Source organism: Chrysemys picta, chromosome 2, assembly GCF_011386835.1.
Source record: "Chrysemys picta bellii isolate R12L10 chromosome 2, ASM1138683v2, whole genome shotgun sequence".
Lineage (NCBI taxonomy): Eukaryota > Metazoa > Chordata > Testudines > Emydidae > Chrysemys > Chrysemys picta.
This window is the reverse complement of record NC_088792.1, coordinates 171991738-172012569: the sequence shown is the minus strand read 5'-3', so window position 1 is coordinate 172012569 and position 20832 is coordinate 171991738. Positions and strand designations below refer to the sequence as shown.

The 20832-nt window shown below is 44.8% G+C and overlaps 1 long non-coding RNA gene across 3 annotated transcripts in view; it reads right to left on the bottom strand.

Moving 5' to 3' along the window:
- The window catches only part of LOC135981614 (uncharacterized), a 213814-nt gene extending 195179 nt beyond the window's left edge, over positions 1-18635 (bottom strand). Inside the window, exon 1 of one of the 3 annotated variants that reach the window (XR_010598712.1) lies at positions 18338-18635. This is a non-coding gene — a long non-coding RNA (uncharacterized LOC135981614). The remainder of the gene's footprint in view (positions 1-18337) is intronic. The other 2 variants (XR_010598713.1, XR_010598714.1) reach the window with 2 other exon arrangements.
- Between the last annotated feature and the right edge of the window lie 2197 nt (positions 18636-20832).

Sequence of the window (20832 nt, the reverse complement as noted above, 5' to 3'; positions counted from 1 at the left end):
AGTATACTGAAAGGATGGAATTATGGGTGTGGTAAATGGGTATTTTCTTCAGGAAATGTGATCACCTCTGAACTGAGGGAGTATTAAAATTTTGGTGGCACATCACTACACTCCAGAACTGGCTGGATGTGGTTACTATATAGTCACTCCATGCCCACAGACTGGTATCTCCACATAGATTATTAATTTGTTCGTTTTTGGTTGGCTTCTCCTGCCATCCTTGCTTTCTCTCTCAATTTTAGTGCAATGAATAAGAACGTACAGTGCATTAGGGAAGCAGGGCCTCATTGAAGTTAATAGAAGGTTTGCTACTGAGTAGAATGGGAGCAGCACTGGGTTCAAGGTCAACACATAAGCCAGTCACCATTCAGATAATAGCTTTCATGTAACAAGACTTTCCACTATGACTATGTAGGGTTTGGTTGGATTGTTTTGATGTACAGAATGTGCTTTCTATTTACAAGATGACCCTTTTAGAAGCAAGGGATTCCCTAACAGCAGGGCTGGCTTTAGGCCAATTCAACCAATTCCCCTGAATCGGGCCCCGCCCCTAAGAGGGCCCCGCGCCCAAGCCCCGGTATGGCGTACCGACAAGAGCCCATGTGCTGTACCCAGGTGGCCCAGCTTCCCCAGGGGTAATTTAAAGGGCCTCGGGCTCCCAGCAGGGGCTGGAGCCCCAGGCCCTTTAAATTGCCACCAGAGCCCCACTGCTGGAGCCCTGAGGTAGGGCTCCAGGCTCTGGGGGCTATTTCAAAAGTCTGGGGCTCCCGTTGCTTCTACCGCCCTGGCCCTTTAAATTGCCGCTGGAGCCCTGCTGCTTCCCCAGGGCTCCCACGGCTATTTAAAGGACCAGGGTGGTGGAAGCAGGGGAGCCCCGGGCCCTTTAAATAGCCCCTGAGCCCCGGGCTGCTGCTGCTACCCCGGTGGGAGAGGGAGGAGGAGGTGGCACTTACCATACAGGGTGGGCTGTACTCGCACCCCCTGCCCTGCCTGCAGCCAGCCCATCTCCAGCCAGCCCCGCACCCCCTGCCTGCGGGCCAGCCCCTGCCGCATCCCCTGCCCTGTCTCCAGCCAACCCCTGCTGCACCCACCTGCGGCCCTGCCCGAAGCCAGCCAGCCCCACACACACACCCCTGCCCGCACCAGCCCTGCACCTTCTGCTCTGCCCACACCAGCCCTGCACCCCCTGCCCTGTCTCGAGCCAACCCCTGCCATACCCCCCTGCCTGAAGCCAGCCAGTCCCGCACTCCTCTTTCTCCAGCCCTGCCAACCCATGCCGCACCCCCCCTGCGGCCCTGCCTGAAGCCAGCCAGCCCACCCCACACCCCCCAGTCTCCAGCCAGTACCGCACCCCTTGCCCTGTCTGCAGCAGACCCTACCTCCAGCCAGCCCCATGTCCAGTGGTGCCCTGCAGTTCCCAGGGCAGTAACCCTGCACACCTGCTTCAATGAGGGGGGCAGGGAGCAGCTGGGACCCACACATGTGCACACCCTAGGGTGACCAGACAGCAAGTATGAAAAATCGGGACGGGGGTGAGGGGGTAATAGGATCCTATATAAGAAAAAGACCCCAAAATTGGGACTGTCCCTATAAAATCAAGACATCTGGTCACCCTAGCACACCACCAGGGAGTGGCAGGGACCTACACATGTGAAACGGGGCTCATTTCTAGTTCAGGCCCATCTTTTTAAAAAAGAACTTTAGGTAGGGTTAACATACATCCGTATTTTCCCGGACATATCAGGCTTTTTGGTTCTTTTTGGACGTATGGTAACCCTATTAGTACAAAAAATACATACTGTGGCACATCCCTTAAATCAGAACTTTTTAATAGGGAACCGGTTGCTAAGAAATTAAAGGCTTTTTTTTTTTATATTTTTTTTTAAGTCATCCCTGCCAGGGCCCTGCCGAAAATGTTCAAATTGGGCCCCGCACTTCCTAAAGCTGGCCCTGCTTAACAGGAATTGGTGGCACCTCAAACATTGGCCTTGATCCTACAATTGGAGACACATGGGCACAAGGGTTTGCCTTTATCGATCCTATTGTAGGAGCGAAGAAAAGATAGAGCCAGTGGCTCAACTCCTGCAAGGCTAGATTTTAATATTACTAGCAGGGCCGGCTCCAGGCACCCAAGCACATGCTTGGGGCGGCACTTGGTAAGGGGCGGCGGGGGGAGCGCGGTGCGGCATTCCGTGGGGGGGGGTGCTCCGGCGGCGCACGGTGGGGGGGCTCCGGCGGCGCGGCGCTCGGCGGGGGGGCGGGGCAGTGCAGGGCTCGGCGCTCGGGGGGAGGCTTCCAGCGGCGCTCGGCACGGGGGGCGGGCTCCGGCACTTGGCGGGGGAGCAGCTTGGGCGCGGCGCTGGAGGGGGGTTCCGGCGGCGCTTGGCAGGGGGCGGGGGCGGGCTCCGGCGGCTCGGCGCTTGGGGGGGGGTTCCGGCGGCGCTCGGCGCGGGGGGGGGCCTCCGGCGTGCAGGGCTCGGCGTGGGGGCGGTGCTCTGGGGGGGGTTCCGGCGGCGCTCGGCGGGGGGGCTCGGGGGGCGGCGCTTTTTTTTGCTGCTTGGGGCAGCAAAAAAGCTAGAGCCGGCCCTGTTACTAGTCAGTGGAATTAGTGGAAGCTCAGTGTAAAGATACTGGAATCTGGGCCAGAATTATATAGCACCTTGTTAAGTTTGGGGAGAGCAAGATTCTTTCTTTATAACCAGACCTCTGCAGTACATTTCCCCCTTACCCTTCTTTCCTCCTCTTATTTAAGAGAATTTAGCATATTTTGATGGGGCAGAGGGAGGTGCCCAACTCAATGACTCTGGTGCGTTTCTGATGCCTAAACCAATCCTGTATATTTCAACCTGAATTCACAGTAGCACTTACTTATCAAATTTGCCAACCCCAGAGTGATTAATATGAAGGGGAGAAAGAAGTGAAGCTTGCAGCTTGAAAGTAGGCAAAGAAAAATGCCACTCAGATTACACACCCTGGGGGGGGGGGGAGAGAAATCTCCCCATATTTATCAGAGGAGAACTGGAAGGAAATCAAATGCCAGCCTTTTTACTGGCATATCTCCAGCAGGGACTATCTGGGTCCCACTCTTTCAGTTATTCCCATTAAAAAAAATAAAGTTATCAGAAATGTTTATTCAGCAGTGAATAAAATGCACCAATCAGATGGGCCTTATCTGATAGCTAGGTAATGACTGACTATCAAATCTAGTAGCAGAAAAACAGTTCTCATGTATCTTAAAAAGCTATGGTAATGTGTCCTTACCTACAAAACTCTGATTAAATAATCAGGGGGTAAAAATAGATAAGGAAAGAGAAGTCACGCAACTTAGCAATAACAGGAACACACAGCAAGTCCTCATAATGGGGAAGAGAAACCAATATAGAAAGCCAGATCATTTCAGCATCCACCTACAAATGCAATTCAGGCCCAGTTTTTCTTTATACACCATCTTATTTGAAATGAACTGTTGCCTGCTGAAATTCCTCCCAGCAGTTGAATATACTCTTGCATATTAAGCATGGGCCCCTCATGCTACCATTCCAGCCAGTGGCACCAAGATGTGCATATCACTACAGCGGCGGTTCTCAAACTATTGTACGGGTGACCCTTTTCACATAGCAAACCTCTGAGTGCAACCCCCCTAATAAATTAACAACACACTTGTTTATATATTTAACACCATTATAAATGCTGGAGGCAAAGCAGGGTTTGGGGGTGGAGGCTGACAACTCGTGACCCCCCCCCCCCCGCCCCCATGTAATAACCTCGCAACCCCCTGAGGGGTCCTGACCCCCAGTTTAAGAACTCCTGCACTACAGTAACTATAGGGCACAGGGTCCCATGACAGGGGTGGGTCCCAGAGCCAGGCTCCAGCCCAAGCCTGAACATAAACACTGCAATTCCACAGCCCCACAGCTCAAGCCTGAGTCAGTGGACATGGGCCAGGCATGGATGTTAAATTGCAATGTAGACATATACCCCTAGTGATCTCACTCTTCTAAACCTTGTCCTTTCTCTGCACCATCTCCTGACAGTTAGTTATCCCCAAGTATAGTGTCATGTCTAAAATTAGATTGTTGGAAGCAAGGACCACACCTTGCTATTTGTACTGTAAAGAGCCAAGAAGTATTTGGCTACTGTTAAAATCATACCTAATTACAACCGGGTGAAGTTTTTCCATTGAAAGTTTCTTCTTTTGACTCAAACTGGCTTTTCAGTGAAACAGAAATTTTAGTGAAAAAACTTTCATCTTCACCTAAAGTTTCTGCATTTTTACTAGGAAAAAAAAATGATTGAATTTTAGCAACCAAAAAACCAAAACATTTTTAGTTTTTGAGATTTTCAACCATAACCTGAAAAATATCAAAGAAAATTTTTGGACCAAAAAGACCCGTGTTTTTTCTTGAAAATTCACAGGGAATAAATCATGTCCCCGACTAGCTCTATAAGTAACACTATATTAATGCCAATAGAGTATTAACCCAGATACATTTTAGGGCCCCATGTTCCACTACCCAAAATTAACCTGTGTAATTTACTGCGAGTTTGTATTATCAGTGTTTCCTCTGGATAATCCCTTGTGAGAAGGTGGTGAGGAAATCTTTCTTCTTTCCAAGAAACAGGAAGTTCAAGACCCCCAAACTTGAAGATCCTCCAAGAGTGCATGGCTTGGAGGGTGGGGAGAATGGGACAGGACCAGGTAGGACTTCTAGAAGTCTCTGGAAGCTCTGCTCCTTCACACTTGATCCCACACTGGACCAACCGACTCCATGGATTGCCATAACCACCTGAACTCCTGGGGAGTGGTTTGGCAGTGTGGGCAAGCTCACCTAATACCCCATCCACCCATTCTTGGTGCATGCACAGAGGGGCTTTAGTGTGAGCAAGGAAAAAGAGCGTCTGATTTTAAGGATGTCCCTACTACCTAGATGTCTGTCTGTGTGTGGCAGGGCAATGACTCACTGGCACGGCAGCTCCTGCTGGTTGTCTTGGGAATTAGCTCTTCACCAGCTCCAGAGCGCCCTCTGCAGGCTGGTGTCTCACTTGCCGCTGGCCCCCCGTGTCCCTCCTGGACCCTGGTGCCCTTTAGATCAGTGTTCTGTCCACGAGCAGCAACCCACAATCTGGGTCTCCCCACCTTGGGGAACTTCCAACCCCCTATATCCTCACCTCACCTCAGTCCTTGGCTACTGCCAGTCACCATCTAGCCCCCACTCACTGGGGCGGACTGCAGTATAATTGCCTCTCATCACTGGCAAGGGGGGTTTGGACCTGCTGCCTCTGCCTACCCTTGGGCTGCCCCTCTGCAACCCCAGTACCTTCTTGGCCTTTAACAAGTCCTGCAGCCTGGGGGTTTTCCAGGCTGGAGCTCCCCAGCCCCACTCCACTTTAGGTATCCTGCTCAGTTCCCAGCAGCCAGGCCCATCCCTCTCCACAACTAGAGACGGTCTTCCTTCTGGCCCACTGCCCTCTTATAAGGGCCAGCTGGATCCTAATTACACAGGTTACAACTGTGGCTGTTTTCCCCAAACAGCCCAGCTTTTTCCTTCTCAGCCCTCTCCCCGGGCTGTTTTAAGCCCTTCAAGGCATGGCGGGGTGACCACCCTGCCACACTGTGCCTCTACATTTTTGTTATATATTGCTATTTTCCACATCTGCGCAGTCAGGGTGCCACATGACTCCCTTATTCCAACCTAAGAAAACTGCAAACAGGGCTAGGCAAAGCCACATGCAACTCAAGCATGGTTGGTTGCTTGCTTGGTTGGTTGGTTGGTTGGTTGGTTATCTACTGGCCTACTAGAAAGCAACAGTGAAACCAGGAAGGTGGTAAGTAAGGATGGTCCAGTGGCTTGGGTACTAGCCTGGAACTTGAGACACTTAGATTCAGTTCCCTGCTCTGGAACAGACTTCCGGTGTGACCTTGGACAAGTCATTTAGTCTCTCTGTGCCTTAGTTCCCCTCTGTAAAATGTTGTACCTTATGGGGTGGTTGTGGGGATAAATACATTAAGGAATAGGAGGTGTTCAGCTTTTTACAGTAATGGGGGCCATATAAGTACCTAAGATAGATAGTATTCATCATGCCACCATTAATCAGAGAGCTGATTGGACAAGAGCAGACCAATACACCCAGGTCTAGATCCCTCTTTCAATATACCAGCAACAGAAGGAAGATACTCTCCACAACACTTCTATTTATATAAAAACAGAAATGGGAAAGCTATTTGGTTGTCTGACCTAACAATGTGTTTAATTCTTCATAGCACCTGGATTTAACTCTGAGAAATATTTGGTGATTTTCTTTTAATTGTTTCAGAATGTTAACTAGATTACATAACACCAAAGATTTCAAGCAGTAATTTACCTACTCAGCATGCAAAATAAACTACGTTGCTGGCAATTTTCAACCTTAGTGTATCATAACTGATGTAGCACTCTAGAAATAGAGGGAGTATTCTTTATTTCTTTGCTAGTCATTAATTGTCACATCTTTTTTGAAACTCATTAGACCCATGTCAAGCCAGGAAAATAATGAATGCACAATTGACAAAACAGGTGAAAGACCTTAAAGACTACAGACTGAAATCTTTCAAATATTCTCATTCTACTCTCTCCCTGGACATGCAAATCTCTCAGTTAACATCAATAGAAATTCTGCACATGCCTGGAGTTTATGAATTTGCAAGCTTCTTAAACTTTCAGCCTCCAAAACCTATTGATCCCAAGGAAAAGGCACAAGACTGCTGAGTTTTGTTCTAACTGGAGCTTTTTTCAAGTAAGCAGCTTCTTTCACAGATATGGGAAATTGTACTAATCAAGCCCAAATATGTGGCTCACTGACCATGACAGAGTCTGATGGTTTAGGATGCAGTCTGCTGTCCAGTCACAGAGAGAAGAGGGTGCTTTTAGAAGTTGTAGATGCAGGAGTTTCTAGAAATAACATGTCTAGAAGGACCATGAGGCTGTGGACCTTCTTGGTGAATTGGAGGACAAAAACCATCAGTGAAGGACAATGTTATGGATGTAGAGAGTTCTCCTCCTCCTCGCCAATATAACGAGTGTCTTGCTCAGTTCTACAAATATGAAAACACTAAGCTCTGGAAGAAAGAGGCAAGACACGGTAGAGAGCCTAGAAGAAAACTGGAGAAGAGAGGTGATCAAAAGATGCAAAGAAAACCTTTCAGTTAGGAAAATGACTAGAAAAAGAAAGAGCTAATATTAAAAAAATAATAAATAAAAAAGCACTTTGTTCCACATTTATCAACTACTCTTCCTCTTGAATAGGTTTCAGTAGATCTTGCTCTTTCATGTAAACATTCTAAGCACTCATTTATTTTGCCTCCAGAGACTTATAGGCACCCTAATATTCCTTTTGAAAATTATTTACATACTTTGTAAAAACATCATTCACAATGACATAAAAGTGAAAGCAGAAGTCATTGTGAACAACCATGTAGTTCCCTTAAGGGTTTAATCTTCCCTCTTATGCACTATGCAGAATTTATGTTGTATTAAAAATATAAACAATGCTGAAATGACTATTTTCCCCCATAGTTTTTGTCACCTCCACACTAATATTTAGAAAAACATCAACCTCTTCTTACATCTGACTCAAAGAAAGCAGCACTCTCCAACTGATTACAGGAAATAGGGGAGGTAAAGCTCCTATCTGCTTATGTGAGTGGAGAGGAGACTGCCCTCAGGGAACATGGTTGGAAAGCTGAAGAAGAGGGAAGGTACAGGATCTTTGGGGTAAAAATAGAAATGTAAAACAAAAATGCAGACACAGACATGCATGTTGTTGGCAAGAGAATCTCGAGAACCAGGCTTCTCCAAACAGATGTAAATGACTTGTGTGGCAATTCATATAGCCTAGTCTTTTGGTGACTCATGTGTGTCTCAGGGTGTGGAATAAGCTTTTAATTTTTGTTATTAAAGATCAATTATTTCCACCCCACAGGTATTAGTAATTAGACTGTTGCCATTCAGTCCAGCAGCAAGATTCTCATAAATATATTCTGAGTCAGGTTAAACAAAGTGCAGGAAAAAAAATTTTTTAAGTTTGTTTCCCTTTTTATCTTTTCAAGTGACTAAGGAGAAAAGAACCCTTGATATCATTACAATTGTACATTGCACGAATACAAATTTCCATTGTAAATGCAAGTCATGGTACATAAATGCAGCCAAAACACCGCTGTTATATAACATCACACCAAGGCAAGTAAGGTATGAAAAAACTTGCCCTATCAAGCAAGTAACTTTACAAAAATTTATAGCATCTTGCAGACTCCCATTTAGACAACCACAAATGACTCACCAGATGAGATGACTGACAGCTGAATCAGTAAAGTCTCCAAAATGAACATTTAAATACAAAACACTGAAGGGAGTTAAAGAGGTTTTCATGGCTTTATAACAATAGGAATGCCAAGGCTTTGAGAAAGAAATTCACAACAGTTAACATTCTTCTTGTTTCATGGGAAGGGTAGTTTCTGGAAGTGCATCATGGTCTCTGTACTGATCCAAATGTAAAAATTTCTAGGCAAGAGATTCAGATCTGAAGTACACAAAAGAGCGCACATCAGGCATGTTTCTGGGTATGAAGACATAACCTCTCTCTCCTTGGATTTACTGATCTGTCATTAGGACACATTTTTAACTTGGGTTAAAAAGGGCAACTATAGCCAAATAGTGAAATACAAGTTTGCGCCCTCTCCCAAAGACTTCATCAATAACCCTACCAAAAATATACTGTGGTTTATGGAAGAGTTTCTTTTCTCTTCTGGCTGGCTCAGTGTACTGAAAATTTATTGCAGACACTGAATTCTGTGTGTTCCTTCATATTCCACAGATCTGCATTTACAGTATGTTCTGTGACTCACTATGTGTTGTGTCCCCATTTTGTAACCTATACTGATGACAAAGAAAAAAAATAAATCATGTTCTTTTAACAATGTAGGTGATCAACGCATACTGCATTATAGGATATGAGCCTCAGCTGGATGATGAACTCAGTAGCGCTTTCTAACACACATGACATATTGTCTGTTAAAGATGCCATGAAGTATATTGTCATGAATGCAGAAAACAGTAATGCCCCTAGATTGTTATTAAAAAGATGAGTAGTTTGTAGTGGATACCAAATGCCCTTAAGAAAAGAAGTCTGGTAAAACTTTTTAGATTCATTACAGGAGTTAATACTGTGAAGACTTCTCAGTGGGTGGATTCTCGGACATTAGTATTTCCTGTTTCCAGGTGGATTTTTGGAACACTTAACATGCACTCAGAGAATAAAATATTTTTCCAACGCCAAGACTTGGTCTAGTTCTATTCCAAATGAAAAGAGAAAGATTCCCTTTGGCTTGAATGGGAGTTGAATAGCCCTTAGTGATTGGAGTTACAGTGACCTTCAGCTTCGAACTTAAATACATGAATTCCATCAGGCTTACAAACTTGCTCCTGTACTCTCTCCTTAGGAATTTTCCTGACCGGCTTCAGTCCTAGATATGTGCCCAAGCCTCACATTTCAGACCTGGATTTCGAACATTCAAAATTCAATTGTGTTTAGATCCAGAAGTTTGGCTTGGCTTGTGACAAAGATGGTCACCTACCACTGGAGCCGGACCTGTTTTTAAGATTCCAAGCTACTCTCCCTTTCCCTAAAATTCCTGTTCTTTATTAGGATAATCAGGATTAAGTTTACAGTTGAGAGTATTGATTATTTTTATGTGTTTAAAAAGTTCCTCATGGACCAAGAGATACAACATTAAGATGGTTGATCTGCAATCAACTGCAAAAATACATTCCCTCAAAACAAATTACAAAAGCAACCTCATTATTTCTTATATGGATCATTAAAACTACATGTTGGCAATGGGTGGATTAAAGCCAATGTCACTGACAGCCCATTATTCCCTTTCCTTATCAGCCTTGCTATTTAGCCACAAAAACACCACTCCTGTGAATTACAACATTAGATTATACCATTACATTATATCTGTGGAAGGGCTGAATGTTTACAGTAGGAAGAATGGAAGACAGGATCTGTGTGTGACCCTAGACAAGTCGTTTAAACATCTGTGTATCTGTTTCTCTGTCCCTATAAAATGTCTAGTTAATCAAAATGTGAGCTGGGGGTATTAATGTTTGTAAAGCAGTTTGATCTCCTCTGAATGAAGGGGCCCTGCGCGCGCGCACACACACACACACACACACACACACACACTGTTTACACTACGTGCTGGGGGTGTAATCCCTATCTCCAGGAGACATACCTGCCCTTGCTGCTAAAAATAAAGTGTAACTGCAGCAGCGCAAGTGGCGGGATGGACTAGTCACCCTCCCAGTGCTTGTTTAGGGTCTCAGACTGGCACATTCTCAGGGCCGCTAGCCCCTCCCACCACTGCAGCTACACTCTGTTTTTACCACACTAGCTCAATCAGCGCTACTGCAGGTACGTCTCCGTGAGCTGGGAATTACTCCCCAGCTTGAAGTGCAACCCAAAATGTTATAAATGTGTAACGTCTGTTTTTACCTCTAAGTACCACGCAAGGAGTTAAAACGTGAAATTCACATTATTATAGTAAGCAAGGGCTACTCATCTAAATCCCTACATTCACTGCACAGAAAAGTACCCATTTGACATTCTACTGTATCTGCATCTCCATTTAAGAGCGTACAGCCATTCCAGAGCTGTGCTGAGTATCTGACTGTTCCAGGGTACAAATTGCAGAGAGTCCTGGAAAGATAACCCATTTCTCCAGCATAAAAACATGGACAGCTTGCCTTGTGCTCCACGTTGCCATTCATCAAAAAGAAAAATATTTTCATTTGCTGCCTGACTAAGACTCTGATTCCAGGCAACAGAGAATTTTAAAGTCCTCATAAAAATATTGAGACCATTATTAATGCTAATAAACTAATTCTAGAGCAGTCCCAGAGGTGAAGTGAGCTGTTGGGGCCTGCTTGGAATATCAGTAATCTTAAGGATTAGGTCAATGAATTTGTCCTGCGCACAGCAATGTTTTGAGTTGTGGTGCCCACAGGAGCTCTGCAGCCCATCTGGTCTGCACAGCCCTGCTTCACTTCCCCTGGAGTCAGCCATGTAACATTTATATGGCCACCCCATTGTTCTCTCTTCCCTACAGCAGAATGGCAATTGGAGCACTGGAGAATGATGGAAGAGGTAGCAACCTAAAATACCATGGTCCAGATCCTCAAAGGCATTTAGGCACCTACATCCCCAAATCAATGGAAGTTAGGTGCCTAAATACCTTTGAGGATCTGGGCCCATGTAAATAAACTGGTCGGGATTAGACCCAAGGATTGGGACTGTTGTGTAGGCACCACAATGAAGCTATACTGAGACGGGGACAGGGCCATCTCCAGGCACCAGCGGAGGAAGCACGTTCCTGGGACGGCACATGCTAAGGGGCAGCATTCCGTCCATTCTTGGGGTGGCACAGTCCAGGCAGCCTTTTTTGGGGGCTGCAAAAATGGTAGAGCCGGCCCTAGATGGGGAACTGGTAGGACAAGAAGGAATTAGAGTCACGGCAGAGCAAATAGCATGTTTTTGTGCTTGTTGGATTGCTTAAAAACACTTCTGCTTCATAAGAGCCAGTTATGTTGCTACAGTCCTACAGGGACAGACCTTCAGGGGCAGGACTCTGCACAGCAGCATTCCTTGCTGCCCAGCCACACCCTGAAAACTCCCTAACCTTGTACATAGGGATTTCACCTGGCAGAAGAAGGGCAATGCTCCTTGCAATTCATTCAGGGAGTGGCAGTCATCAGAGCCTTACAAATTCTGCTCTCAATAGCATCATCATGTACCCTACTGGCATCATTATGTAGGTGTAACTGAGGCAGGTTGTGGTCCTAAGGCTCTTTCCCCTTTAGAATTCAGCATCTTTGTCCTAATCTTACAGAGTCTGTAAAATATGCTCATTGGCATCTTAAATCTGGACAGTCTCCTTTTGGGACTGAGGCTGGGTGAATAGTTTGTGACAATAGAGTAGATATTTTGCCCCTTTTTCTGAATTGTCCACCAGCCGGGTGTGATTTTCTCAAATGTATTACCTATTCAGAATACAATTTCAGACAGTAGCTCTTGGTCTGAAGCTTGTCTCTGAGCAGTTCATTGTGAATAGCTGATATTTGAAATTTGAGTTCTGTTGATTAGATAAGTAGGCCATGTGAAAAAGTTTCTGTTCACTGATAAGTGAAGTCTTTGGGGATGCCTATATTGCAATTAGGGGTGGGACTGCAGCACACTTAGCTAAACCACATCTAGCTCACTTAGGTCTAATTCGAATAACAAAAGCAGTGAAGCTGTGGCAGCAGTCACACCGGGGATTGCAGTATAGACAGTCCCTAAGAATCAGGTTATTGGCAAGAATTACTCAGAGAATTATGAATTCATAATCCTAATATTTATTTAATATTCACTGCTTCCTTGAACATTCTTATCAAGAAACTCACTAGAGTGTTGGGATGTGAATACACACAGAGGATTTGCTTAAAATTTCTAATGAATATGAGCTCAAGGCAGGGAATGTAATTTACTATATACTTGTCCAGCACCTAGCACAATGGGACCCTGACCCTGTTTAGATCTTCAGGGGCTACTTCAATGTAAGTGTTAAATGATAATACCTGAGAACGCTTGACCAGTGACAATGGCAGAATGCAAGAAAGGGCTGCCTTTGGGTCTCCTTCCTGGGACAGGCCACCAACAAATTCACTTCAGTGCTCCCTTCTCTCATATTCCCTCTGGTCCTACAATCTGGCCACAGTGAGTTTTTCTATTTGTAATCCTGGAAAGATGACAACATTTGTTAATTTCTCACCCCTCTACAAGTTCAGCAACTAACTGTGGCATAAACAAGCTCCAGTACTAATACAGGGAGAGAGCCATATCCTCAGTTGGTATAAATCATTGGCACTACACCAGTTCACGCTATCTGATGATCTGTCCCACAAGGTATAGGTAGGCTTGGAAGGATTCAATTTGTGTCAGTAAATGTCAATTTCTCCAAACGCACACAAACAAAAAATATTTCCATCAATAACTAAAACGTACAGTCAGACAAAATAAGAAAAGTGCTGCTTGAGAACTTAGAGTTTGACTTAAGGATATTTACTTTTTATATTTTGACACATGACGTTGACAGTTTGTTTCAATGGTTATAAAGATTTAACTTTTTGAATCTCAATGTCTACCATCATTAAATAGTTATTGTCAAATACACACCCCATTGTCTGACTTCCTAAAATGTCCCACAACTGAACATTTAAATTGATTTAAAATCTAAATAAAATGCTTTAAAATAATCACTATCCATCAAAACTAAGAAAAAATAAAAATCTGAATTATGCCAAGCCTATCTATAGTTTGTGATCCAGCGGCCATTGAAGTCAATGGGGGGGTGGGGGGGAAATCGATAATGATGCTGTTTCAAGCCCTATTTTAAAATCTGTTGTGGGAACAGCAGTAGATTTTTTTTGGATGAAAAGGAGAAGGGATGAAGTGAAAGTAATGAGAATTTTTTTTTAATTACTCTGTAGACTTCCTCTCATAGGCCTTGGCTACACTTACCGGCAAGTTCGACGGCTGGAAATCGAACTTCTGGGTTCGACTTATCGCGTCTAGTCTGGACGCGATAAGTCGAACCCGGAAGTGCTCGCCGTCGACTGCGGTACTCCAGCTCGCCGAGAGGAGTACCGCGGAGTCGACGGGGGAGCCTGCCTGCCGAGTGTGGACCAAGGTAAGTTTCAACTAATTCGAAATAAGGTACTTCGAACTTCAGCTACGTTATTCACGTAGCTGAAGTTGCGTACCTTAGTTCGAATTAGGGGGGGTAGTGTAGACCAAGCCCAAGAGAAAGCCATCCCAACTGGCTTGGAGTATAAACATTGTCATGTTCCCAAAAAGGATCAGGAGTGGCACACAGAAGTCAGAACTGAAGATTTGAGTGGCTCACCTGAGCTCCCTTATAGACATGGCTGCACTAACGAAAATCCTGCCAATGCCTCATTACCAGCCAAGTTTGGGGAAATAGTCTCATGGATATCTTTGAGCATAATGTCTAGAATTGGTTGAAAAATGGGAATTTTTTTCCCTCCCATATAAATTTTTTTTTTTTTGAGGTTTTGGCACAAATTTGAAAACCAAAAAAAGCCAAATCTGAAATAGTTTTATTTTGAAATGCTGCCACAGAACCTCCTAGGGGCCTCATGCTCCCATTGTCCTCTATGGACTGGGCACCCAGGTGAATGATGTGAAAGATATTAATTTATCCAAAAAAATACAATTGTTTTCAATAGAAAAAACAGAATTTTTTCAGTCAGCCCTAATTATGTCATATCCCTGAATGCCTCTTATCCAAACCCATTAAGGAATGATGGTAGCTGCAGAATGGTTCTTTTCTAGTCCTAGGAGGAAGGGAGATATTTCTGTTAAGTCTGCTTGCTTTCCCCCCCCCCCCCCAAGTGCTAGCTTTCATCATACTAGAGTGTGAGTATTGTCATGGCTTTCTAAGACTGCATGATCACAATTCTAAACTTTAACATATTAAAGTACGTGTATATATTTAATTTAATTGATTTGTTTAACAAAAAAAAAAAAGGACCATAAATCTGTCTGCTGATTTCACTGAATATCTTCACATTTATATAATTAACAACTTATGCAGCTCTCTCTCTCTCTCTCTTTCTCTACAGAAAAACATCACTAAACAAGTAACTAATATTAACTATGTAAGTAACGTTGCTATTAAATATTTACATTTTCCCCATAATCACTCCATAAATTGCAGTATGAAAGTTTCACTTTGTGCTAAACTGATTTTTCAATTGCTTTTAATTGTGATGCTTTAAAAATACTTTTTTGCAAATCAAGCTGCAAACTGGTTCTTGATGAGGACTAGCTACCTAGAAAATTTTAGCTTAGAAGGCCACGTCTGCAGCTATAAATCAGTACAGCTCTATCAATGACGCTGTATCAGCTTACTCTCAGAGAAAATTTATGAGCAAAGAGTTAATAAAATTTTACAGCAGAAAAGAATATATTCATTTTTTACCTTCCATAACTGAAAATATAGCTGAATGGATAATAGGTTTTCAAAAGAATATTTACCTCTGAACTTGGAGCAAGCATGGAAAAGTTATCCTCAATATCAGAAATAGTCAGAAAAATGTTACAAATGTGAAAAAAATAAGGAAAGCTTCAGTATGACCTTAATGACAGATTCCACTACAATAAAGGAAGGCTTATTATTTCCTCTATTTAGTACCAATTTACTATGTGAAAAAGAAAGTGTTTTTTTTTTTTTAAGAATACTATTTCACTTTTGATGTGTAAAGAACTCTTAAAAAATTAGGGTCATTTTAGCAAATTTTATGGTTCTATGATCTAACTCCATTTTAAAGTACTTACAGACTAAAACCTTACAAACACATTATTTTTAATTATATTTTCCTTTTGAGAATAAATTTATAATTTTTCTGTGATTAAAATAGGGATCATTCATTTTTTTTTGTTTGAGAGCCCTTGAACATTTATGTATTCAACAACATTCAAGGATAAATTCATGGAAGCACAATTACTTTACCTTGAAAGACTCAGCACCATACAATAGTTAACTCTAGATTAATCTGATGAATAGATATATACATTAAAAAGAAAGCACTTCTCTCTTAATGTGGCCAGGGCAAACTTGAACCTAAGCAGAACAAGTGAAGAAGAAAATTTAACAGAATTCATAATGTTCACATGAGAGCAGAGTACTTCTGTGCTCTGCTACTGTGTATACAGGAGACAGACATCGAGATGTCTTGCTTTCTTACGCTCATACAATGGCTCAGATAGTATGCTAAAGAGACAGTTAATGGAAGGCACAGGGCTAAGAGGGCAAGAAGACTGAAGAATTCCAGCCCCATCATTAATTGTCCATTAAGATTATGTTTAGTGTTTCTTCTATTTAAAAATAAAAGGCTTTCTACAGTCAAGATTAGTCAGAAAACAAGCTGGTTGAGACAGAACTCAATGGTTAAACAGAAAAAATAAAGCAGTAGCAAGAAGAAAAGACCGTTTTCAATATATTTGATTTTAAACTTTCAGGGTATTAATAGAGAATGATGTTTGATCATCGAGAATATATTTTCCATTCTGTCTTGAGAGAACACAATCACAGAGAAGTCATGACACAACAGTTCTCATAGTAACCTACACCTTCCAGGCATGTTATTATCAGATGCAATGTATTTTTTGTTGGGTTTATTTAGAAGGCTGCTGAGCATTTCAAAGGGACAAAAGCACTTTATTGACAGTTAAGTGTGGTAGAATCACAATCAAAGGATCGATGATATTTAGTAAGAAACTTTGAGACATGTAATCCTTTATCACTTTTCTGAGTCAGCTCATATCAGGCTTTTCTTCCCCTCCTAATTTTCAAAGAAGCTTTATAGGAAGCTACATGTTTTGCCCCAGTAGCAAATAGCATCCTTTACATTGATGCATGGACCTTCTGTGAATGGTTCAGCTCCTGCCCAGGCCAAAAAAAAAAACCCTACCTGCTGTCCCCAACCCCCACATATATTGAAGTACTATACCATCTGAAGTGTCCCAGATCCACAGCTAGTAGTGGTATGGGGAGAGAGGACTGCACACCATTTCCACTACCATCTTTATAGGGAACAGTTGGGAAAATTCTTAATATTGCATAGCATGGAGTTGTCAAGACTTCCTTGCAGGGCTCCTCTGCACCATGCAATCCTCATCTAAGGATGGGGATGGAGGAAGGTTTCAGGGACAGCTGCATCCATGGAGACAAAGAAAAGAAACCACCCTGGAGGACTCTCTCATTTGGTGGTGGATATAGAGGCATTTATAGATTAATGTTGTGACTGCTACTGAGATGTGCTTGCTGTTTTATCTTAGATCTCCTTACACTAATTTCAACTCCCTTAGACATAGTTATGTCCACTTTCCTAATGCATAAAGAGATCTAATTGTGTATAACTGACCGGCAGAGAAACCAAAAGATGAAAATGAGAAGAGTGGGGGGCTGCTTTTCCGTCAATAACCTCATATGCTCAGGAAGCAGAGAAAGGTATGTCTACACAGCAAAAAAAAAAAAAAAAAGGAGGGGGGGCACACAGGAGGGAAGATGATCTTAACACAGTTAGCTAACCTGCGTTAACAAACTCGGGTTAAAATAGAAATGAAGATGGGGCAACACAAGATTTTTTTTATTTAGGTTAGCAGCTCAAATTCAACACAAGGTTCCTCTTCCTTGAGCTGGTAACCCAAGTTGCCACACCTTCACTGCTACTTTAATCCAAGTTAAGAACACACTTTTTTTAAAGTGAAGACATGCCCTAAATTACACCAACCTAGATTTCTCTGTACATAAGCAGAGTACCACTTGTGTGTACAGTTACATCACATTACACATCACCTAAAAATACAACCCTAATTCTCTAAGAACCTGTATATAGAGAAACTAGGGACTGCAGCCTGTAACCCTGAGTAATTACATGAGTAATTCATGTGCATAGTTCCACTGAAGCAAAATAGACTACTCACAGGAGTCAAGTGTATTTCCATGAGGAAGGATTACAAGAATGAGCTCTAGCACCGCATCTCTAAAATTTTGTTTCATCCTGCTGTAAAAACAGTTTCATCTAATCTGAGGATGAGCTGATGCAGTCATACCATCAAGGCAATGAGTACAGAGGCCGATCGTGCACTACCCATTGTTTGAATTCTTTTGGCTTGTTAGGTCATCTGTGAATCTTTAGTTCAGTCACTCAGTTCAGTTTTCTGCACTTCTCTTTGGGAGCTGGGCATGTTTCAGGGCAAACCCCCTCCCTCCTAACCACCACCACATTCTTAGGCAAGCTGTCATCCTGAAGAGCAGCTCAAAACAAATAGAGTCTGACTGAGAAGTAGAAAATTGTAAACTGATTATGGGTCTGTCACGAGATGACCTCCATCAGGGCCGGCTCCAGGCACCAGCCCACCAAGCTTGTGCTTGGGGTGGCACCTGGAGGGGGGCGGCACGGTGCAGCGCTCTGGCTCTGGCCGCCAGGGAGAGCAGGGCCCCGGCCAGGGCTCGCCGCCCTCCCCCCGGGGCTCTGGCCGCCCCCCCCGGCACCCTCCCCTGCCCCCCGGGGGGTGGGGGCGGCGGCCAGAGGCTTTTTTGCCTGGGGCGGCAAAAAAGACAGAGCCAGCCATGGCCTCCATGGTGCTGCCACACCTAGTCCCATACTTAAGGAGGTTTATTCTATTCCAACAAGGTTAAACAAACAACCAGAACACAGTTTTAAGTCAGTACCTGGCTCCCAGGCTTCAGGGACACCCCTCCCAGGGATCTCTGGCACTCCAGCTCCTCATAGCTTCCTATCCTCAGCCAGCTCTGCTCCCCACCTTAGAGCAGCAGCTGCAGAGTTGCTTCCCTGAGCCCTGCTTTGTGCCAGGGACTCACCACACTCCTGTGTGACCTTTGCCACCCAGGGCTCAGCCTGCCACAATCCTTCCCCCAATAGTTGCCTATTAGCAGCCCTTTATAGACCCCGGTGTAGCCCAGCCTGCTTTAATTAGCTGGATTGGGCTCACCTGCTCCAGTCCCGGGGCACCTGAGACCAGCTACCCTGTGACAGGGTCAGATAGCAATATACATTTGCTACTCAAGGGGCTTTGAAATTTATTTATTTTTCCCCTTTGGTCAACTGAATTACAGTCCTGGTTTGCTGTGTGCTCTTGGGCCAGTCACTTACTCTCCTTGTGCCTCAGTTTCCCCCTCTATAAATTGGGGGTAAATAATAACCTGCCTTTATAGAGTGCTTTGGTTTTTCAGATGAAATATTTGTCTGTATAAAGGCAAATACTATTATCGACAATGATTGATGGATGATCATTGATTAGCATTTTGGCTCAGAGTTTTTTTGTGCCCTATCAGCTCTTTCTGTGGTAAAAATCAAAAAAGGAGTCTGAAGAGGAGAAAATCTACAAGATTCTCCTCATGAGTTCTCTCCCTAATGTCACAGTGAGAATTTGCATCCCTGCAGAACAGGCTACAGGGCCAATTCACCAATCTTCAGAGCCCCCAAATTCTTCATGGGGGACAGTGAGAAGCCCAGAACATCCAAACAAAGGCCCTGTGCCTCCACACTCCTGTGTCACAAGCAGTCCCCCCCTCACACCCTGATAGGCTACACTACCAGGCTTCCCTGGCTAGCAGTACCCGTTAAACCAGTGGCAGGTTACCCACTGGATCTATGAGGCCCAGGCTTTGGGGCCCTGGCTAACTCGGGGGCCCTGGGGCCCCAGGCAGGCAGGGAAAGCCCCCGCACCCCAGCCCTGCTCCCAGGCAGTAGCACCAAGTGGGCGGGGTGGCAGCAGCGGGGGAAGCCCCCCGCATCCCCGACACTGTTCCCCAGCAGCCACTCCAGGTGTGGCAGCAGGGGAAGCCCCTTCCCCCATCCCATATCTCCGACCCCACACTCCAGTGGCTGGGTGGGTTGGGAACAGCTGCAGGGGAAGCCCCCAGCACCCCCAGACTCCTTTCCTGTCAACAGACGGGGGGCGGCAGGGGAAGAGCCCAGCAACCCCTGATCCCAGCAGAAGCCAGGGGGCAGCAGTGGAAGCCTTCAGCACCCCCCGTCCCTGGTAGAACCTGGGGGCCTCAGTGGAAGACCCCAGCACTCCTCGACCCCGTCGCTGGCAGAAGCTGGGGGCAGCAGGGAAAGCTTCAGCATTGGGACCCCCACTGCAGACCCAGGATGGGAGGAGCTCTCACTACCTGCTGTGGCCTCCAGGCTGGGCCGCAGCAGGGGTACAGAGATTCTCTGGTCTTAGAGCCGCAGTAGGGGGTGGAATGACGGGGACCCTGGGTGGAACGGGGTGGGCCCAGGGAAGGGGCTGAATGGGGTGGGACTATAAGCAGGGTCACATGTGAAAGGGGCAGAGCAGGGCAGGACCACAAGTGGAAGAGGTGGGGAGCCCCCTCCCCCCTTGCTCTGGTCCAGGGCCCCAGAAAACCTTAATCCACCTCTGCCTTAAACCCACCTTAAAGGCAGATCTCCAACTGAGGATGTAGGCCACAGACACGCAATACAGTGTCTGTATAACCATGCTGTTTTTAAGCTCTGCAGGGTTGGGTGCGGGGTGACAATATGCATCTGAACCTGATCCCTCCTCCCTGCATGGATGTCCAGACTCATACAGAGCCACCCATACAATCTAGAGATAGGAAGGATGCTGCCATGGAACTGGTTGAACCCTCTCCCCTAGGAAAGAGGAAAATCCGTGCCCAGGAGGTACCCTTCCATGCTCAGATCCAGAGGGAATGATCAAGACCTTCTTTGGAGATGAGTGAAAACAGGTCAATTAAAAGAAGAACGAAGCAAAATGGTCACTAAACCTTAAACTAAAACCACTTTGGTTAAATTTCTCTCTCTCTCATTTTTCTCTCCTGTTTGTGCATCACAGCACTTCCAGGTTCCCTCTGGTACCACAGGGCTGAAAGAAAAGTTGCCCTCAAAGTCATTCTACTCATAATGGAAGGAGGAAGCATCAAACACTGGTGAGAAAGCCTATGCTTGAGAAAAATCTAGTCCAGTTTTGCAGACACAGGTGGTTCAGAAAGTTCATATATCTCCAAGGTAGCAGGGAGTCTTGGGGTTCAGTGAGATGCTCTTTATTTAAGAATTATGTCAACAACATATTGCTTGAAATCTGATTCAGTGGCTGACTCAGAACATCAGTAAACTTTGTCTCTGTCTCTCTCTAGCCCAGGGGTTCTCAAAGTTCATTGCACGGTGACCCGCT